At 36.3% G+C, this 22173-nt stretch overlaps 1 protein-coding gene and 1 long non-coding RNA gene across 2 annotated transcripts in view; one reads left to right on the top strand and one right to left on the bottom strand.

The window, feature by feature from the left end:
- LOC140690466 (cytoplasmic dynein 1 heavy chain 1-like) overlaps positions 1–22173 on the bottom strand; it is a 70167-nt gene that overhangs the window by 33652 nt on the left and 14342 nt on the right. The window lies entirely within an intron of this gene.
- LOC140690535 (uncharacterized) lies at positions 17157–20645 on the top strand. Its single transcript, XR_012065849.1, has 2 exons — positions 17157–17396; positions 20483–20645. It is a non-coding gene; the product is annotated as an uncharacterized lncRNA (long non-coding RNA).

Raw genomic sequence — 22173 nt, 5'->3', positions numbered from 1 at the left:
ACGTCCCTGAGCCAGGATGTAAGACAGGAGAAACAAAGGAGCGCCACCATTTTCCTCTCTTGGGTTGGCCCGCCTTCAATTCTCAAAGGTGTACTCTAAGAACTTTGTGCTCTACTAATAAAATGCCACGCTTCAGTCTCCCCATTTGAATTCTTTCTCTCAGAAAAGACAAGAACTGGGGTCTTTTCCCCTCCTCACGGTAACAAATGCACTAGGTGCCAAAATGAAGGTACAAGATGCAGCAGGTTCATAAAAGGTGGCAGCAGTGGTTCTTTTGAAAGAAGTCGGAGAAGACTGACTTCGCATGGGACACATGCTTGAGTTTCAGACCTGAAAGGAGGGAGTCATCCCTTTCAAAGGTAACAGGCCAGCAAAGACGCAAAGGCATGAAAGAGTACAGTATCGGGAGAGGCAGGTTCCAGACAGCAGGTTGTTCTCTGTCTGACCACAGAGTCACTGGGGGTTCCTTTCAGTGGGGGTTTCCGTCATTGTCTGACCATCTAAATTATAACTGTTTTTAAAACAATCTGCTTTTCTTTTCAGAAGACGCTTGGGTGATACTGGTTCTGTTTCAGTGAATTTTACACACACACACACACACACACACACACACACACACATATATATATTTTGCCTCTCCATTTCAGAAATAGCAGAATGATAATGCTGCCTCATCCTGTAACCATATTCAAACCTCTGAAGAAAACCACCCTGGCTACATCTCATCATCCCCACTCGCAAGCACCCAGACCACACCAGAGGCCCCTGCTAGGTGCCCACAAGCACTCAGTTTCCCCACTGTGAACACATCCCATCCTTTACTATTTTTGCTTAAGCCTAAGTCTTCTCTACTGGACCACAAAATCCATTTGACAGGAATCATGTCCAGCTCACTCTCCATTGATGGAATCACCAGTGCTTGGAACTCAGTAAGCATTTAATAAATATATGTTATATGAATGAATGGATGTAGGCATTGTTCACTATCATTTATTTTTAAAATTAATACTTATGGAGTATTTACCAGATTCCAGGCACAGTGCTGAGCCCTAGACACAAAGTGAATGGTTCACTCACTGCCTTATGAAGTGAATATTCTAATCGTTTACTCTAAACACAGGTAAACACAATTTCTTTTTTCACAATTATTGTTTTAATACCTGCTAGTAAGCATAAGGGACCTGGGATCTCTGGAAAACTAGAGGTCAGAATCCTAGGATGCAATGTTTTGAAACCAGCACTTCAATTGGATGAAATTGTTTATATAATGAAGAAACCTTTCCAATATGTCCAATTTTACCTTTTATAAATAAATACATGGAAGTTTTCAAGGGGTAAAATGAAGAGAGTGGACTTCGGAGTAGGCAAAAGGTGATTTAAAATTCTACTTCTGCCACTCAGAACTCTATGACCTTGGGAATGGTAACTTAAATATATTAGCATTAATTTCCTCACTTGTTTTATTAATCAGGTTAAGAATTCTCATTCCCAGAGTTTCTTACGAGGATTACCTGAAGTTCCACGTGTAAAGCACTTAGCATACCTCCTAGGGCACTGTAGTCATTTAGCTAACATCAGTTTCCTCTGCTAATTCTTAGGGCAACCTAAGAATCCATCAGGGATAAGCTCCACTCCCTTCCTCTAAACTAGCCTCTCTCCTGTCATGCAACATCGAAATGATTTCTCTCATGATATCTGCAATTTTAGGAGAACTTACAAATCAGCACCCAAGTGAGTTTTATAAAACATTTTCTAACACTTTAGCTAGATTATATACATATTTTTATGTATTGATATGAAGACTAGATAAGTTACTTTATGCTTCTCAGTAGACACTATTTGTTATTGTTAGTATTTGGTTATCTAATAAAGACTCAACAGTGATAGCTCAGTGTGGGAAGATGAATTAAAATTTACAAATGTGTATTCCACATTTCTTCTGTACTTAGGTCTGGTGAAGAGATCACAAATCTCATCTAGTTAGCCAGTTCCCGAGTTCACTAATATTCAACTGTGAGAGCTAGTAACACGATCTAAAAATATTTTTTAAAAAAATAATTAACCAGGGAGAGCACTGCAGCTAGGGGAAGAGCTATGCTGAAAGGCATGACGTGTGAGACGTGTGAAGCCACTTTATTCTTAACTCTTCATTCTTTTAATGTTTACTCTTTGGGCCTTATTCTTCTCCTGCCTGTAGATGAAATTTAGTGTAAGTTCCTTGATTTTCTGCTTATTGTCAGCTAGTGAAAAAAATCTTTGTTCAATAATTCTATCTATACCTGTAATAAAAACTTTACTTATTATTCAAAGGAAGTGGCATGTTAAGCATGCAAGAGGTCCTGGGTTCAATCCCCAGTACCTCCATTAAATAAATAAATAAACATAATTACCTCCCACCACCAAAAAAAAAAAAAAAAAAAACATTGTTCAAAACAAAATAAAAAACAAAGTGAACTCTTCTACCATCTAGGAACTGACTCATGCTGAGCACCTGCCCTGAGGGAGGAAAGTAAGGCTGGCATTTTCTACCCCCATCCCAAGCTTGTTCCTTACCCCTCCCTTCCTCCCTTTTGCTCACTGATATTTTCTATCTGCTATGGGGAGGAGGAGGGAAAGAGGAAAGGAAAGAAAATTTCCTTCTTGACGCTATGATCCATGATTGCAGTCATGCTCCCTGGGTCAGTCAGATGTTTAAACTCACCTCTTTATTTAATGGGGAGGAGTCACAAATTATCTGACACCCCCCGACCCTAACAAGTGTTTACCTGTGGTTCCCTCAGTGAGGGTAGATGTAGCCCTACCTGCTCCTTTACTTCTTTCCCCAGACTCTTCACGTCACCTACTCCATGACATTGGAAATACTGGTGTGCCCTGGAAAGGACTCAAGATGGCCGTTTGCTGGCTCTTTCTCAACTAGAGGACAGTGTGCCCTTACGTAGCCTGTATCTGGTCCACGGGAAAGCCTCACACTTCATTCCTTGAGGGATGCGTGTTGCCCACATAGGGCATCTCTCTTGTGCTACTTTTCGATATCGCAGGCATCCATAGTTGGCAGTACACTGTCTCCAAAGCGCAAGGGTACACATTCCAAACTCTAAGTGGTTCAGTTGAATAGTTTTCCCACTGTTTAAAATAAGGGTCAGATACTCCACACTCCCAAAAACCTCCTCCAGGGAAATGAAATGGTTAGACTTAACATAGCATTTTCCAAAAATTCCCTTCTTATCTCCACTTTTAATATCTTCATACTTCTAAGTGGCTGAGAATATTTAGATACACAAAGTCGGGCTCCATCATTTCTTTTGCAAATCCTTCATGGTGGTCTCATAACTCAGCTTGTAATGTGGCATCGATTGTCTTGAGTCCTCAGTTGAAAGTGATATTAAAATATTTCCATTCTATTATTCCATCATATGAGTTTCTCATAAAGTTAAATGTATTTAATAAAAAAGACTTCTCTTTAAGATTACATTTTTCTTCCCTCTTGTGGTGTGAAAAATTTCTTTTTAATGAAATCCTAGTGATAGTGGGCTCTGGTTCTTTTGATAACGGGCTTCCTTGATAAAATAAAGACTTGATCACTGACTATGTTGGCCCTTTATTTGATTTTTAATTTACAGGTGGATTTCGTATAATTTAGTATCTTCATTTTCTTTTAAGTAAGGAAATTAAAAACCTGAAGAGACCAAATGAAATTCCCAAACAAACATAAATAAATGAATGTTCAGGACTAGTACAAGGAACATATTTTTCCTGACTCCCAGTCCAGTGTTCACTCCACTACAAACATTAACTTAAAAAGCTAGGTAGATTCTAAAACAATTACAAAGAGGCTAATCACAAAAGAGAAAGCTTAAAAAATATGATAATGCTACAAATAAAAGCTCATACATAAGGGACTGACAATGTGTCAAGCACAGACCACCTGCTTCAGATGAACTGCTTTAATTTCTACAATAGCTCTGGGAGCTAAATAGTTATTATCCCCATCAGATGAGAAAACTGAGTCACAGAGCGGGGTTTTTTTTTTTTTTTTTTTTTGGTAGCTTATTCATGTCCTCAAAGCCAATGATGCCTTTAACCACTATAATTTACAGTAAATTTCTGATGAAATTCGTGGGCTATACCTAATCTGGAAATAATTTCCATTTATTAAACTAAAACTCCTTGAAGTTAGCATAAAAACCATTAGGTAACAGAAAGATGGAATTTATAAAGCAAAGAAAAAATACCCAATTGAACTTCTAAGGCAGTTATGAAATACAATAACAGGAAAAATTTATAGAGGGATCAGAAAAAAATCAGAATATAAAATGGTCTACTGATAAAATTTTAACATGTCATAATTGGTATTTCCATATTCTTATCCTATAATCTCTGATTTTTTTAAACCCTACCATGTGTTAAACTTCACATACTTATGATGTAGGATTTTAGAGTCAGATGATATTTCCATTAAAGATTTCATATTTCAGGAGTTCATTACAATCTACTTACAATTTCTATGAAGCTTCCAGGTTCTAAAAATACATGCTTTTAAAAAGATCTTAAATCAGTTGGCAAAATAGGAGGCAGTCACATAATAAGGTTCACGGTGTCTACCGTGCATGATTTTTCCTTCCTCCACTTTTTTTTTTTTTTTTTTTGTAAATAGCATAGCAACTCAATCTTAAACACTGACACTGTGCAGGCTTTGTTGGATTGTTCTTTTCCAATTTAAACAAAACATAAAACAGAGGAGATATTTATCTTTGAAGAGTGGGTCTCATCCATTGGGATAATGCCTTATTCTGTTATTCTTCAGGAGTTCTAGATGTAGGCAAAAATACATAGCAGGGCTTGAACAGCCTACTTCAGTGAAAAAAAAAATTAATTACCCAAGGAGTCAAAGATTGCTTGGATCAGAAAGAGATTTCGGGAAGATTTCCTACGGAGTTACAATGCTGAGAAACAGACTCCACGTTGAGAGGCTTCTCCCTATTACATTTTACCTAAACTTTGGCTGAAACCATCTTCAAGCAATGTTACCTTATTATCCCCTAAAATGTTCTGGAATTGTGTTGTTATTGTTGGTTTTTTTTTTTAACTTGCCCCTGGCTGAAGATCAATTTTTGGTCCAGAAGAAGACAAAAATGCCCCTACCGTATGCCTATCCTTGGCTTCTCCAGTACAGATGAGAGTTTAATTCTTTCATCTATTTATATTAAAGTTCATCAGAGTAAGAATTTTTTTTTTTGAAACAAACTGACAGTGAAATGCCTTTCAAAAACACTGTTCTGGCTTACAACTGTCATTCTTTAAGCTTAATGGCTGCAGCCCCAGGGCTGAAATGTTACACTAGTATTACAGCTGTTCAGTCTAATATTCAAATAATGTTTGCTATTGATTTAGAAGATTCAAACAGCTTAGATTTTGTTCCCTTTCATTGACATTCTTAACATCAAAGTCACAGAGTGTTAGGGTAATACAGTAAAGCAGCTGAGAAAAAAAGAAAAAGTTCTGTTGATGGTAGGATCTTGTTTTCTTCATTGCTGTGGCTGAATAAAATGTGTGTGTTCACCATCCCCCAGTCAACAAGAGCGTGCCATTTGTAAACCTCAAAGAACAGTGAATTATGACATTATTCTTACAGCTCATTCACATGGAGATCTTGGACCTAACAGAGATGCAATGCGCTCCCTGTTGACTCAGGCCTCTTTCGTAAAGGGCTTAACCTTGTGCGACTTAATAAAATTCAACCCGGATATGGGTCAGTATACTATGCAGTGAAGCCTGAAGGAACCACGTCTGAAGGCAGTGTGGTTTAGAGAAGAAATACAGGAGTCCAGAATAAAAAAGGTCTAAATCAGCAGCTGACATAGTATATGACCCTGGGCCAGGTGCTTCACCTCCTTGGGCCTGAGTTGCTACACTCAGAGCAGGAATAACACTTTACTAGAAGCATAAAACAGAACCCACTTCTTTCTACTTCAGAGAACGGGAGTAGGGATTAATGAGATAATGTGTGTAAAGCAGTTTGATCTCCTGAGGGAAAGGCAGTAAAATACGTAATATCAAAAGCAGTATTACTAATAATTATTCCAGTTGACCTATGTGCAAAGGGTTGGGTAGTTTGACTCTTTGGGAAGCATAATTGCACAGGGGAAAGGCTTATTTGTTTATTTATCTGCTCTCCCCAAAGAGCCAGCAGTTAATTGTGTTCCAAACTTGGAAATCAAGACTGTGACTTAGACATGGTAAATGGTTCACTTGAGAAGCTACTGAGTAGCTTCTCAAGCGAACAACACGGTCCATCCTATTCTTTGGGGTAGAATGTTAGGAGTTAGACATGTAAGCAAAGGAGACTTCGAAACAACGAATCATTATCTTCTAAATAGTGTAGGGAAGTTAGGAAATGTTTATTCTTCCAGAAAGGAGAGTGTTAACAAGCACATCCCCCTACCCTCTATCATAAGGCCATTTCATGACGTCTGCTATTGGGTATGAAACGTGAGATTTTGAAAGTAAGAATTTACTTTTTACATGCAAGCAGCTTTCGTCGTCTGCCATCGGGCCAGAATCTCTTACTCCAGCAATGGAGGGGCATAAGCAGGGACAAAATCAGGAACTTCTCACTGGTTTTCTTTCCAGCGGAGATTAACTAGCAGTTAGTCAAATACATTCATTCACTTAGTTACAGAATATTTAAAGGTATAGCTACTGGTTTTTTAGGCATTTTGCAAGATCCTAAGGATATAGGTGAAGGAGATACACATCTTCACGGTTCTGGGAGATAGAAGGGAAGCAAGACCTCACACAGGTGGTAACAGTGGAGTCTTGATAGAAGAGAGGTGGCTGAGGTTCATCTGAGCCATGAATTCAGGAGAGAGTAATAAAGGCATAAAGACCTTGAAGGGGAAAAGCAGAACACAAGGCTTAAGTGACAGTACGGGCCAGGTGACATCAGTCAGGACAGCTCTGGGAAGGGGTCTGAGAACCACCTGGCAGACCAGAGATTCTCAACAGAGGATGTGACCTGTCATAGAGCAGGCAACCCCTTCCCCACTGCACAGATTCTCACTTACTGTAGTCAGCTACAAGTATTTATTCAAAGACAATCTGTCATATCTTTCAGTGTATCTAAAAAGATGATAGGAGCCATCTAAGGATTTTGAGCAAATTACTTGTTAGATCTGTGTTTTACGCTATATACTTTTATAATTAAGACTATAAGAGGAATACTGTTTGCATAGTTGTACCCCTCCAATAGCAGAGGGTACCCATTTACAAATACGTTTTGTTGATCAGTCTTCAGTGCTTCTAGAAATCTCTACATGTGTTGGCTTTCATTTCCACTATGTACTTGATCCAGTAATAACGTGATACATGTGCACCATTTGAAAAAATAATTATAGTAAATATACTATTAATTATAAAATATATAAATTATATATTATATATATAATATATATATAAAATTTATATATATATAATAATATATATATAAAAACATATTATATAAATTATAAATTATATATTTTTATATATTTATATATTATATAATTATAAAAATATAAAATACTATCCTCAAATACCTAGGAATAAATCTAACCAAGGAGGTGAAAGAATTATACACAGAAAACTATAAAGCACTGATGAAGGAAATCAAAGAAGACTTTAAAAAATGGAAAGCTATCCCATGCTCTTGGATTAGAAGGATCAATATTGTTAAAATGGTCACACTGCTCAAGGCAACCCACAGATTCAATGCAATCTCTATCAAATTACACAGGACATATTTCACAGAACTAGAACAAATCATAACAAAATTTATATGGAATCACAAAAGACCTAGAATTGCAAGAGCATTACTGAAGAGAAAGAAAGAGGCTGGAGGAATAACTCTCCCAGACTTCAGACAATACCATAGAGCTAGTCATCAAGACAGCATGGTATTGGTACAAAAACAGCCATATAGACCATGGAACAGAACAGAAAGCCCAGAAATGAACCCACAAACTTTTGGTCAACTAATCTTTATCAAAGGAGACAAGAATAGACAATGGACTAAAGACAGTCTCTTCAGCAAATGGTGTTGGGAAAACTGAACAGCAGCCTGTAAAGCAATGAAGCTAGAACACTCCCTTACGCCATACACAAAAACAAACTCAAAATGGATCAAAGACTTAAACATAAGACAAGATACAATAAACCTCCTAGAAGAAAACATAGGCAAAACATTATCTCACATACATCTCAAAAAATGTTCTCCTAGGACAGTCTACCCAAGCAATAGAAATAGAAGCAAGAATAAACAGATGGGACCTAATGAAACTTACAAGCTTCTGCACAGCAAAGGAAACCATAGTAAAACAAAACGACAACCTACAGAATAGGAGAAAATTTTTGCAAATGAAACCGACAAAGGCTTGATCTCCAGAATATATAAGTAGCTCATACGACTTAAGAAAAAAAAAACCCAATCCAAAAGTGGACAAAAGACCTAAACAAGCAATTTTCCAAGGAAGACATACAAATGATCAATAGGCACATGAAAAAATGCTCAATATCACTAATTATCAGAGAAATGCAAATCAAAACTACGATGAGGTATCACCTCACACCAGCCAGAATGGCCATCATTCAAAAGTCCACAAATGCAAATACTGGAGAGGCTGTAGAGAAAAGGGAACCTTCCTACACTGCTGGTGGGAATGCAGTTTGGTGCAGCCACTGTGGAAAACAGTATGGAGATTTCTGAAAAGACTTGGAATAGACTTACCATATGACCCAGGATGGTAATCCCGCTCCTGGGCATATATCCAGAAGGAACCCTACTTCAGAATGACACCTGCACCCCAATGTTCATAGCAGCACTATTTACAATAGCCAAGACATGGAAACAGCCTAAATGTCCATCAACAGATGACTGAATAAAGAAGTGGTATATTTATGCAATGGAATACTATTCAGCCATAAAAACTGACAACGTAACGCCATTTGCAGCAACATGGATGTCCCTGAGAATGTCATTCTAAGTGAAATAAGCCAGAAAGAGAAAAAAATACTGTATGAGATCACTTATATGTGGAATCTAAAACAAAACACAACAAAACATAAACACAAAACAGAAACAGACTCATAGACATAGAATACAAACTTGTGGTTGCCAAGGGGGTGGGGGGTGGGAAGGGACAGACTGGGATTTCAAATGCAGAATAAACAAGATTATGCTGTATAGCACAGGGAAATATATACAAGATCTTATGGTAGGTCACAGCAAAAAAAATGTGACAATGAATATATATACGTTCATGTATAACTGAAAAATTGTGCTCCACACTGGCATTTGACACAGTATTGTAAAATGACTATAATTCAAAAAAAAAAGTTAAAAAAAAAAACACAGAGCCTTCAAAGTCTGTGCAAGGTCATCAAATATGTCAATATGTGAAAAAATAGAAGTCACAAAAGGAAAAGACAGAGGCCAAAAAGAATATTTGAAGAAATAATGCCCCAAGACTTCTTATATTTGATGAAAACTTGTACATCCAAGAAGCTCAACAAACTCTAGGTTGGAAAAATTTTAAAAGATCCATACCTACACTTGAAATCAAACTGTTCAGAGTCAAAAACAAAGAAAATCTTGAAAGCAGCAAAAGGAAAATCACTAATCACATAGAGAGGAATTGCAATAAAATTACCAGCAGCTGACATTTCCTAGGGAGGAAGAAAAAATAGAGACCAGAAAGTTCTGTGATAACCTATTCAATGGACTAAAAGAAAAATAAAACACAAAAACAAGAAACTCCTGCAAACTAAGAATTCCATACTGAGCAAGACTATTCTTTAGAAATGAAAGTGAAACAAAGTCATTCCAAGATATACAAAGACAAAGAATTTCTTTCTAGTAGAACTACCTTATAAAAAAAATCATTAAAGAAATTCCTATTGTAAAATGATTATAAATCAATAAAAAATGTTAAAAAAAATTCTTTCAGGCTGAAAGAAAATGACATCAGATAGTATTATGAATTCACACACACAAAAATTAAAATACTGGTAAAGGTAACAATGTGGCTCATCCAAAAGGCAATATGTATTTAGTTACTTCTTATTTAAATTATTTTTTATTACCTAAAATAATTATTTTTCAAAAGGTATTTTGGGCCTATAAATATAAAAATGTAATGTGTATGACAATGTTATCATAAAGGACAGACGAGAATATGGAGCTATGTTGGAGTAGTTTTATATTTTACTGGAATTAAACATCATTAAATTTAAAAATATTAATCCAAAGCAGAACGTGAAAAGTAAGATTCATACTGTGACCCCTACAGAATCCACTAAGGAAATACATTAAGATAACCAAAAAAAGAAATTTAAATACTACCTTAGAAAATTTGCATTTAATACACAACAAAACAGCAAAAAAAGAACACAACAAAAAAAGATATGAGGCATATGGAAGACAAAATACATAATCATATCAATAATTACAATAAATGTGAATAGAATAAATCCTCCAAAAAAGACAAACTTTCCAACTAGATAAAATAGAATAAGCAATTCTATGAAATCTACAAGACACACTCTTCAGATTCAATCACATAAACAGGCTGAAAGGAAAGAAGAAAAAAGATATACCATGCAAATAATCATAAGAGATTTGAAGTGACTATACTAGTATCAGACAAATATTTATAATAGATGGCAACTTCAATAGTTATTCTCAACTGATATAACAGCTAAAAAGAAAATTATCAAAGATACAGAAGACCTGAACATTATCAGTCAATTAGACCTAACCGGTATCTATTGAATACTTCACCCAACAAAAAAATACACATCTTTATAAAAACACATAAACATCTCTCATGCTAGTAAATATGTTAGGCCATAAAACAGGTCCAAATACATATAAAAGGATTAAAATCATACAAAGTATATACTTCAACTATAATGTGAACACATTAGATATCAATAGCAGAGAGAAATTGGGGAAATCCACAAATGCTGAGAAATTTTTAAAAGACACAGATAAAGAACCCAATAATCAATGAAATAGTGAAAAGAAAAATTGGAAAATTTCTCAAACTGAGTAAAAAATTTTTTTAAAGATCAATTATTATATGCAATTAAAGCAATGCTTATGAGTTGATATCTTTAAATGTCTATAAAAGAAAAAGATCAAAAATCAAAAACGTGCCACTGTGAAAGGTCTCAGTTCCTCAAAAATGTAAACAGAGTTAGCATATAACCTAGCAATTCCACTCCTGGATATACAAATAAGAAAACTGAAAATACATGTTTACACAAAAATTTTAACATAAATGTTTACAGCAACAATATTCACAACAGCCAAATGGTAGAAACAATCCAAATATCCATCAAATTATACAGGTAAACAAAATGTGACACAGCTCTACAGTGGAGTATTATTCAGCCCTACAGAGGAGTGTAGTACAGATACATGCAACAACATGGACAAACCTTGGACATATAATGCTAAGTGAAAAAGATCAAGACACAGAAGGCCACATACTGCATAATCCCTTTTATATGAAATGTGCACTATAGGAAAATCCATAGAGATAGAAAGATTAGTGAATTTCCAGGAACTTGTGTAGAGGGAGGACCTGGGACTGACTGCTACTAGATTTGGAGCTTCATTTTGGAGTGATGAAAATGTTCTGGAATTAGATAGCAGGGATAGTTGCATATTATAGTGAATATGCCAAAACCCACTGATTTACACACCTTAAAGTAATAAATATTATGTGAATTATATCTCAAGAAAAACCCCAATAAACTAATAATCTTAAAAACCTAAAAAGGGAAGAAAACATTAAACTAAAGCAAACAGAAGAGAATAAATATTAGTGTGAAAATCAATGAAATAGAAAACAGAAAAACAATTAAGGAAATCAATGATAGGATTTTTTAACTATCAAAAAATCTAACATTTTGCTAGACAGTCCCCCGAAAAGAAAAATAAATAAAATTACCAAAGTTGCCAATGAAAGAGACATTATAACACAACTTAGAGAAATTAAATTTTAAAGAATGTCATGAACAACTTTATGTCTAAAAATTAGACTACTTCAATGAGCTAGATATACTCCTTTCAAGATACAGCTTACCAAAACTGACTCAAGAAGCCTGAATAGACTTAGATGAAATTATTAACTACAAATCATTCTATGAATTCAGTATTACCCTGATACCAAAGTCCAGCCAAAGAATTCATAAGAAAACTAAATATCAAATAATCTTCATGAACTGTGACATTAAAACACATTCTCAGCAAAATGCAGAAACATATAGAACAGATTATACACTATGACCAAATAGGATTTCTCTCTAGAATGCATCTGAAAATCAGTTTAGCATCTGAAAATCAGTTAATTTAATATATCATATTAATAGAGTAAAAGACAAAAACATTCAATCATCTCAACAGATGAAGAAAAAGCACTTTTTCAAGTGTAATGCTTATTCATGATTTAAATTCTCAACTATAAATAAAAAGGACTTCGTCAACCTGAGGGCATCTATGAAAAACCTGCATCTATAATCATATTTAATGGTGAAAGGAGAAATGAAAGTAACCAAAAGGAGTTTAAAAAGAAAAAAGAAAAAGGTGAAATAAATACCTAAATGCACAAGAACACGGAGGCCAAGAAAGCCAAGATTAAATATTTCTGAGCAAAGGATTATTGCCTCACAAGTCTTTCAGCATGATGGGTACTTTCTTGTGTGTGCCCCCAGTTTCTAGCTTTACTAATATTTTGCATTACTTAATAATGAACTGTGATTGTGGATAAAAATGTTTCTACTGATTACTTGCACTAGGCCATGCACTTTACATTGGGTTTTGCTTATTCATAATTATATATATATATATATATATATATATATATATATTGTTTTTAATGAATTTTCTACAGTTTTTTGCTAGTTCCTATTAAAACCAATGGGAAACAGTGGTAAATGTTTGAGTAGGATAGCTGTTCAAAGCATGGCTATAAAACCAAAGCAACCCAAGTAGTATGTGTGGGAATTAGGTTTACAATATTATCAAAGACTGATTCAGACTGCTGCCCTAAGTGTAGATAACTCTAATTTTGGCTTAAACTCAAGATGTTTTTAACACCTATGTAACAAAGAAAGCTATCCAAAGATGTATCTCAAATATAATGCCAAATGCTTAACATTGTGACCAATGCAAAAACTGATTTTATCCTCTCTAAAATTATGTTTAGATAAACAAATGACTATTTAAATATTCAATAGTATATTAAATTTCAGAAACATATGAAATCTATTGAGGTGAGATTGAAACAAGTAATTTTTAAGTAGGTTAAATAAAGTGATTTACCTATGAAAATACACTGTAAATTTTCCCCAAAATCATTCAAATTTCAACTCAATATTTTAAAAACACCAGACTTTAAAAATGCAGTGTTTACTATACAATGACTATAAGTCAGCTTTTATATTCATTTTTCACAATGGTATATCATACTCATTTTATTGCTTTATCATTTGCACAAAGACGTTATAGTCACAAAGGAAAACATAACTCGGAAATTTTTGACTTATACATTTAGAAAGCTTGCCCTTAATGTTCTATTAATATAAGATTTTGCAATTAATTCCCAAAGCAAAAAGTAAATAAATAAAAGTTCAAAAGGCTCTGCAAAAAATTTTTAAACTCGTAATTCACTTGTAATGGGTTTTCTCTGAATGTGTGATTTGAAATTTGGCAAACAAAATTTTAAATGCCTAATTATGTATCCTTTTATGAATTTGTGCTCATTATAATAAATGCAGCTGTTACACTTTTCCCTTTCCCAGAATTTGTCACCTGAAAAATAAATTCCACAATTTAAAGGGCCAGGCTATTTAGTACAGAAATGAAAGAAGCCCTGTGAATCTATGGGGAACAGGGATGGGGCACCATTACCATGCAAGGCTTTGAATGCCATTTCACCCACTTCTTAATTTTACTTGAGGGGCTTCATCAAATCCTTGTTTCTCCATCATATCTTCTTTGATTTCAATAGTAAGAAGCAGTATTTCCCAGTCTTATTCTTTAGAACTGCATCTGTTGCTTCTTCAAGGCATTTATCACTTTGTACTTCATATTAGATTCCTTCTAGAGTTTAGAATTCAACTCTGATCCTTTCTGTAATACTTTGCTAAGTGATTTTTGAGCACATGATCAATAATATTTGTTGGACTCAAATAAGTAATTTGGTGTATCCTGCCATCAAATCCTGTGTTCTTACCTTATTTGACAAAGTCTTACTGTTAGGCAGTTTAGATAGAGATGAGCACTGAGCAGGGGGAGAGGAAGGGGAAAGGAACAACCCAGAAAATGGCAGTGTGTCTCCATTTGGGAAAACAAACGCCAGAAATTTTTAATTTCTCTAAATGAGGGCCAGTAAAAGAAGTCAGTTAAAATAAAAGCACTGCAGCTGTGCATGGGAGGCGGACCTGGTATAACTTAACCCAATTAACCTGCCCAAAAGGGGATGGGCATGCCAGAACGCAGGGAACCTGAGCTGTCAATCAATTAATCAATAGATCAGGAAACCAGGACATAGACAAGAAAATCAAAGGAATGGTGCCATTTTCCCCTCTTGGATTGGCCCGCTCCCAATTCTCGGGAGTGTACTGTTTTTTACATTTTTTCTTTTTTTACTTTACTAATGAAAATCTTGCTTATATCACACTTTCTGTCTCTCATCAAAAATTCTTTTTTTCCAGATGACTAAGAACCGAGGTAATTATTATTTCCCCTTTCCCAGTGACATTACAACCTTCCCTCCATCCCCTGATCTCCAAGAGGGATGGTATCCCATGTCAATTGTAAATTCCAGTACTTAGGGCTCTGTCCTGTTTATTACCACATAATATAGAGGTTTTGAATATGCTAACTTTATGAATGTAGATGTTTCATTATTTTCCCCAGACAGAAGGAAAGATAAATAATTCCACTTCATAAGGTCACAGAACCAATAAAATTCCAATCAAAATCCAAACTTTTTGTCCTTTGAAGCTAATAAAATTTAAATGAAATTAAAATATACAAATGCAAAAAGGTCAAGAAGAGACAAGGTATTCTTGAAGAACAAGGTGAGGTCACTGTACTGATCATGGAAACTTATAAAGCTCCAGTAATTGAGACAGTCTGATACTGGAGCAAGGATTAAATGGAAAGTAGCAGAAGAGTAAGAAACAGTAAGTTTCACAGACAGAGGCTTGTTTTATTGCAAAGGTGTGTGATAGAATATGTTACCAAGGTTGTTGCCCTAGAACCACAGCCCTGCCCTTACCTCTGAGTAAACTCGAAGAAAACCAAAACTAAAAGCCTCTGTGTTTGTATTACAGAACCAGAGAGGCTAATCACAAGAAAACTGGCGCAAGCTGGTTCAGCTCCAAGTGAGACAAGTGTTGCCGGGTAGCTCATTACCATCTCATTAGGACAGTAAGCTCCACGCCTCGCGCACCGTGATGGCTCCGTAGCTTCCGACCCAGATACCAAAGAACCACACAAACGCAGAAAAGAGGGGGCATCCCAGTTCCAGGCAGAACCCCGCCTTTTCCCAGAAAACCAATACATATGCCTCCCCCTTATTAACCTTTCCTTTAAAATCTTGCCTTAATCGTCCCCCGAGACCTCCCGCCAGCAAGAAGCTGGTTTGTGAACCAAGTTTCGGCTTCTCCATTCTCTGGCCATTGAATAAAGCTTATGCTGGTTCTATCTCAGCATTGGCTTCCTAACTAGCTGTGGGGCTCCCAACAGGAAGAGAACCTTTCCCGCCTCAGGGCTGGGCGAGGGCCCAAGTTGGCTCCGGTCAACCAACTCAACAACAGAATGCATTGGTATTGACTACAATGTGCTAGCCCTCCCTGTAGGAAGATAACATGTACACAAAATTGCTCAGCTGTTGGCCACGTACTAGTTTGGGCCAATAAAGTATGAGAAGTTAGTATCAGTGCAGGGCAAAAGCTTTTAGAGCCTATGCATGCTTCTTCCCTCTCCCCCCAAAGACAACAATGTTCCAGACAGAGGTTGGAGCGTAACACCAGGGCCCAGCCATGATGCTCAAGGAGCATAAATGAGGAAAAAAACTTTGTGGTTTACTAGGACTTCGGGATTATTTGTTGCTGTAGGAAAACCTAGCCTTTCTAAATGACGAAAGTTGCACTGTACAACAGTTGGGAAATTATTCAAAGTCTTTTCAGTTAATTACGCCGGGATGAAAGTAGCTCCTTACGTAAAAGACGTTTTAGAAACCCTCCCCTACCGCACAGGCATACACAAAAATTAATTATAAGAGAGTTGCAGGTCTACAGCAAAACAAAATGCTTTTAGCAGGTAATCTAGGAATATTTACGACTCTAGGATAGCAAAAGGCTTTTTCAAAAAATACAAAAAGCATTATCTATAAGAGAAAAGACTAATAAATTGGATACATAAAAGTTAAAGCTTCTTTTCACCAAAATATACTATTAAATGCTCCAGAGCGTGGGGGGAGGATATTTGCAACACATGCAACTGAGAAAGGGCTTTTAAACAGAATACACAACAATTTTTTTGAACAAAATCCTTAAACAGCCATTCACCAAAAATTTATCCAAGTGGCTGGTAAACATATGAAAACGAGCCAAACTTCATGAATAGTGAAACGCAAAGTAACGCCAAACTTTTAAGACCATTAGAGACCCACCAAAGCAACTAAAATGGAAACAACACGCAATGCCAACTGTTAACAGAGAAGTGAAGCAACTAAAACTCTCCCGCACCTTAATGAAGGTAAAAATAGCACAATTGCTTTGGTGAAGAATTTGGCATTGCCGGCTAAAGTTAAAGGTACACATAGAAATGCACACTTAGAAGAAGCATGTGCTTTTGCCAGACTTCGCGATCCGCGGCCAAGATCTTCTTCCAAAGGAGGACCTGCCGCTCAAGTGAAGTCAGCAAGAAGCGGCGCACGGCCGGCGTCTTCATTATGCGCTTCAGCTGCGGAGAGCGTCGGCCAAGGCGCGCCCCTTCCGGGGTAGCGGCTCCTAACAACACCCACCCCTGGGAGGGGCGGAGCTCTGGAGGCCGGCCATCTGGGCTGTACGTTCTTGTTCCAGACCCGCCTTCCAAGTTTGGCAAGACATTGTCAGGCCTGTACTGCCTCTCAGCTCCTTTCTCTGCCCAATCCTGCTACAATCCCCTTTCCTCTACCTAAGGAAAGTGCGTAAACAACATGGCATTCCCCAAGTTCCATCTTAGCATGTGCTCCTGGGGAAGTCAACCTGCAACAGCTGGTGTTCGGAGTGGTCCGAGACAGTTCCTGACAAGCTAGGATGAGGCTCGCTCCCAACTGGCAACGGGAACTCCGTCAAGAGTGGTAGGTGGTAGGCAGGCACGGGGTGGATCATACTGCAAACCTTTCACTGGCAGTGAATTGGGAGGGTGTGCTGGGAAGAGGGAATTGACCCATATCAGGCTTTGGAGATGTTTGGAGAAAACAGTACTCTTAGGCTTTGAATGACTATTGTTAAGCACCATTATTGCTCTACAAAAAGATCTTGCCCTGTGGGCAAGGACCTGGCAACCCAAAGCCAGTTGTGACGCCTCAAGGGCCTTTTACGTTGCATACAAAGAAGTTCTCGCCTAACTTTCTCGGTAGGATTGGAGACACTGCGAATTAGCAGTTACTGCTACTTGCAATAACATGGATGAATCTCACAAAATTGAGTGCAAGAAGTCAGACAGTAAAGGATAAATATTGCATAAATCTGTATTCTCTAAAGTTGCTGAAACAAACTACTACAAATGGCTTAAACAACAAAAATTTATTATCTCACAGCTCTGGAGGTCAGAGGTCTGAGTTCATGATGTCAGCGGGGCTGGTTTCTTCTGCGAACTGCGAGGGAAGAATCTGTTCCAGTCTCTCTCCTTGGCTTGTAGGTGGCCACTTTCTATGTTTTCACATCATCTTCCTTCTTTATGTGTCTGTCCAAGATTCCTCTTATTTTTTTATTGAAGTGTAGTTCATTTACAGAATTATATTAGATTAAGGTGTATAGAATAATGATTCAATATTTTTATAGATTATACTCCCTTTAAAGTTACAAGATAATAGCTATATTTCCCTGTGCTGTACAATGTTATCCTTGTTGTCTATCTATTTTATACATGGTAGTTTGTATCTCTTAATCCCATACACTTATCTTGCCCCTTCCCCCTCCCCTCTTCCCACTGGTATCCACTAGTTTGTTTTCTATATCTGAGTCTGTTTTTGTTTTGTTATATACATTTGTTTGTTCTACATTTTCATTCTACATATAAAGGATAACATAATATATTTGTTTTTCCTCTATCTGACATTTTTACTAAGTATATTACTCTCTAGGTTCACCCACATAATTGCAAATGGCAGAATTTCATTCTTTTATGGCTGACTAATATTCCTTTGTGTATGTATACCACATCTTCTTCATCCATTCATCTGTTATTGGACACAAGGGTTGCTTCTATATATTGGCTATTGTAAATAAATAATGCTATTATGAACATCAGGGTGGAGGTAGGTCTCTTTTCAAGTTACTAGGGGTTTGGGGTTTTTTTGGTTTTTTTGTCTTTTTTGGTTTTTTTTGGTTCTATACTCAGCAGTGGAATTACTGGATCTTAAGCTAGTTCTACTTTTAGTTTTTTGAGGAATCTCTATTCTGTTTTCTCTAGTGGCAGCACCAATTTACATTCCTACCAACAATGTATGAGAGTTCCCATTCTCTACATCCTTGCCAGCATTTGTTATATATAGACACTTTGATGTTAGTCATTCTAACAGATGTGAAGCAATACTTTATCGTGGCTTTGATTTGCATTTTCCTAATAATTATTAATGTTGAGCATCTTTTCATGTGCCTGTTGGTCATCTGTATGTCTTCTTTAGAAAGACATCTCTTCAGGTCTTCTGCCTATTTTTTACTCAGGTTGTTTGTTTGTTTTTGATATTAAGTTGTATGAGCTGTTTATATATTTTGGATATTAGCCCCTTTTCCATCATATCATTTGCAACTATTTTCTCCCATTCAGTAAGTTGTCTTTTCATTTTGTTGATAATTTCCTTTTCTGTGCAAAAGCTTTTAAATTTCATTGGTCCCATTTGTTTAGTTTTGTTCTTATTTCTTTGGCCTTAAAAAACTGATCCAAAAAAAATATTGTTACAATTTATATCCAAGAGTGTTCTGCCTGTTTCCTTGTAGCATTTCTGTGGCTTCTGGTCTTACACTTAGGTTTTTAATCCACTTTGAGTTTGTTTTTGTATACGGTGCAAGAGAATATGGTCTAAATTCATTCATTTACAGGCAGCTGCCCCGTTTTCCCAGCTCCACTTATTGAGGAGACTGTCTGTTCTCCATTGTATATTCTTGCCTCCTTTGCTGTAGGTAAATTGACCATAGGTGTGTAAGTTTATTTCTGCGTTCTCTATTCCGTTGCATTGATCAATGTGTCTGGTTTTGTGCCAGTACACCCATTCTGTAATACAAGTATTTCATATCCCTGTAACTTCCCATATCCTATTTTCATCTCTCAGCTTGAAATTTTCTTTCCAACCTAACTGATGACTTCCTACTGATCCTTTAAGGTTAAGATTCATATGTGTTCCATTACTACTTAACAAAATAAAATTAGTTATTCTATCAATTGTAATTCTATAGCCCTATTTGGAGATATCTTATATTCTTTTCTCTACTTGTACGTGATAAAACAGTAAAAAAAAATTTTAAAAGTGCATATTCTCATCTACAACTACAGAGACTGCAGTTTGTTGTATGTGTTGCTGTGTGTTATATGTGAGAGTCATGGATGAGAAGGAATTCAGAACTTTGAAATATTTCTAAGTAAACAGAAAACTATGTTTAATCATCAACTCAATCAAATAGTGTATGTATGTATGTCTAGGCTAGGGTTCTCTTTTTCCTTACTCTTTTCTTCTCAGCAAGGTGATGAGTATATTTTTTCATAAAATAGGCAAATTAAAAAGCAATAATATTAATAATTCTGATACATCAAGCATTCCTCAAGTGCCAGGTACCAGGCTATTGTAAGCCTTACACATACTAACTTATATAACACTCCCATCAACCATCAAGGGCTTGGCACTATTATTATCTCTATCTTGTAGATAAAGAACTGGGACTCAAAGAGATTGAGTAACTTTCTATGGTCACAAAGCTCCTAGTGATAGAGCCAGTATTCAAATGTAACAACATTTTAGCCCTTCTTAAAGTCTTAACAATTTACTACCTACAAAGGATTTAGTTTTCTTTCTTTGATAATATATTCTTGGTTTAAGATGTGGTTGCTATTTGTAAGGAAGGGGTTTACTTGACTATTAGATATTAGACTGTTTGAAAACCTCCGAAAGTTTCAGGTTGCTTATTGCCATCATCAGCAGAGGATGACACAGCTGTGTGCTTCCAGGTTGGAGGCAGGACCCTGAAGAGGAGGCAGAGTTAGAGAAAAGACCAGGAAAACTTGGAGCGATGAGGGGAGAAGGAAGAAAACCATTGCGATGGGTCTTGTAGACATTCACCACAACTATGCTGTACTCTGGCCTGAAGTATAAAGAAATGTTTTTGCAACAGCCTTGGACTCCATGTGTGTGTGTAATGAACTAGTAGTAACACTGATGATGAGAACTGCTTCTCTTCCTGGACATTATGGGCACAACCTAGGGGTTACACACGAATGCAAGTTTACCAACAACGCACCATACAGTTTTTTTGCACAGAATAAGTATTTAATAAATATCTGTCTCCTTTAATTAAATTATGTATCACACACTTGATTTTTCCCACACAGAGTTCAACCTTTAATTCAACAGGACCAATAGGAAGGAATCAAACTAGTAAGATGTCGTTACATGCAGCTAATATGTTTATTGCAGTGGACTTAGTGATAAAAATAGATAAGATGAGAGAATTTTTAGAGAATGGGGAGATTGTAAAAGAATTTTTACTTTCAACCAGAGGCATAGAATCTTAACTTTCACTGAGAGGTAATGGGACATAGTAAAAAGACTCATAGACCAGTAATCAGAGACTACATTCTAGTTTTTGATCTACCATGAAAAGGCTGCATGATCTTAGGTAAGTTTTGACTCTCCTTAACTTTCTCATGTCAGGAATATTGTGAGACTACAATAAAGTTATCACAGCCCCACATTAAAAAAAATGTGTTATTTTATTGTTGACCACACCACATTAGGCACTCCATAAAAATCTGCTGATCAAAATTAAGTGCCTTCATTTTAACACTTTAATGGCACATGTATATGTCCCTACTGATATATAAAAGTATAACAATAAAAGTAGGTGAAATGTCTTAATCATGTTATATACAATACTTCTTACAATGACACTGTTACTGCTCTTGTTAAACCCATTTCACACATCAGGATTATAGAGGTTACATAACTGGTTATGAAGTTTCATAATTGGTAAGTACTAGAGAAAGGATTTAGCATCAGGCGACTGGACAGCAATATTCCACATCACTTCCATCATGAAATATTTTTTTGTTTAATACATAATTCTCTCTGAGCCCCTAAAATAGACATTCTCAGGGCAGAAAACATACACACTACAGGCTCACAATTGCAAAATAAGTCCCGCCCCACCCAGTTCAGATCTGTTTTAAAGGCAAACACACACACACATGCACACAGTTAGAGCCACATAATATTAATGAGTGCCAGGAGACTAGTACATGTCTGTGCTGAAATTCTCTATGCTCATAGAGCTCTTTCTCATTTTCTAATTTCTTTGCTTTACATAATTATCATTTCCTGCAAAAATGGATGTAATTTGGAATATTTTAGTTAGGAAAGTTTCTATTAATTTTTAAAAAATGTTCTGCTTGCAATGTCACTAAGATAATCAGAACTGGTAATCCAAAGGAATAATATTGTAGCAAGCACCCTTCCCATCACTGTACCACCAATCCCCAAGCAGTTCTTCAAAACAAACAAATCAAAAGTTTTATTCAGATGGCAATATTTACTTTAAATAGGAATTGAAATATGTGCTGAACTCGTCAGAAAAGGTCTGCCTACCTGAGAACCACGGAGGCAGCCAACGATACATTAGCATGGATGTTAATTGTCTCCTTTT

Source organism: Vicugna pacos, chromosome 30 (genome assembly GCF_048564905.1).
Source record: "Vicugna pacos chromosome 30, VicPac4, whole genome shotgun sequence".
NCBI classification, from domain to species: Eukaryota; Metazoa; Chordata; class Mammalia; order Artiodactyla; family Camelidae; genus Vicugna; species Vicugna pacos.
Note: the sequence above shows the minus strand (reverse complement) of the source record. Positions and strands in the feature narration are given on the sequence as shown.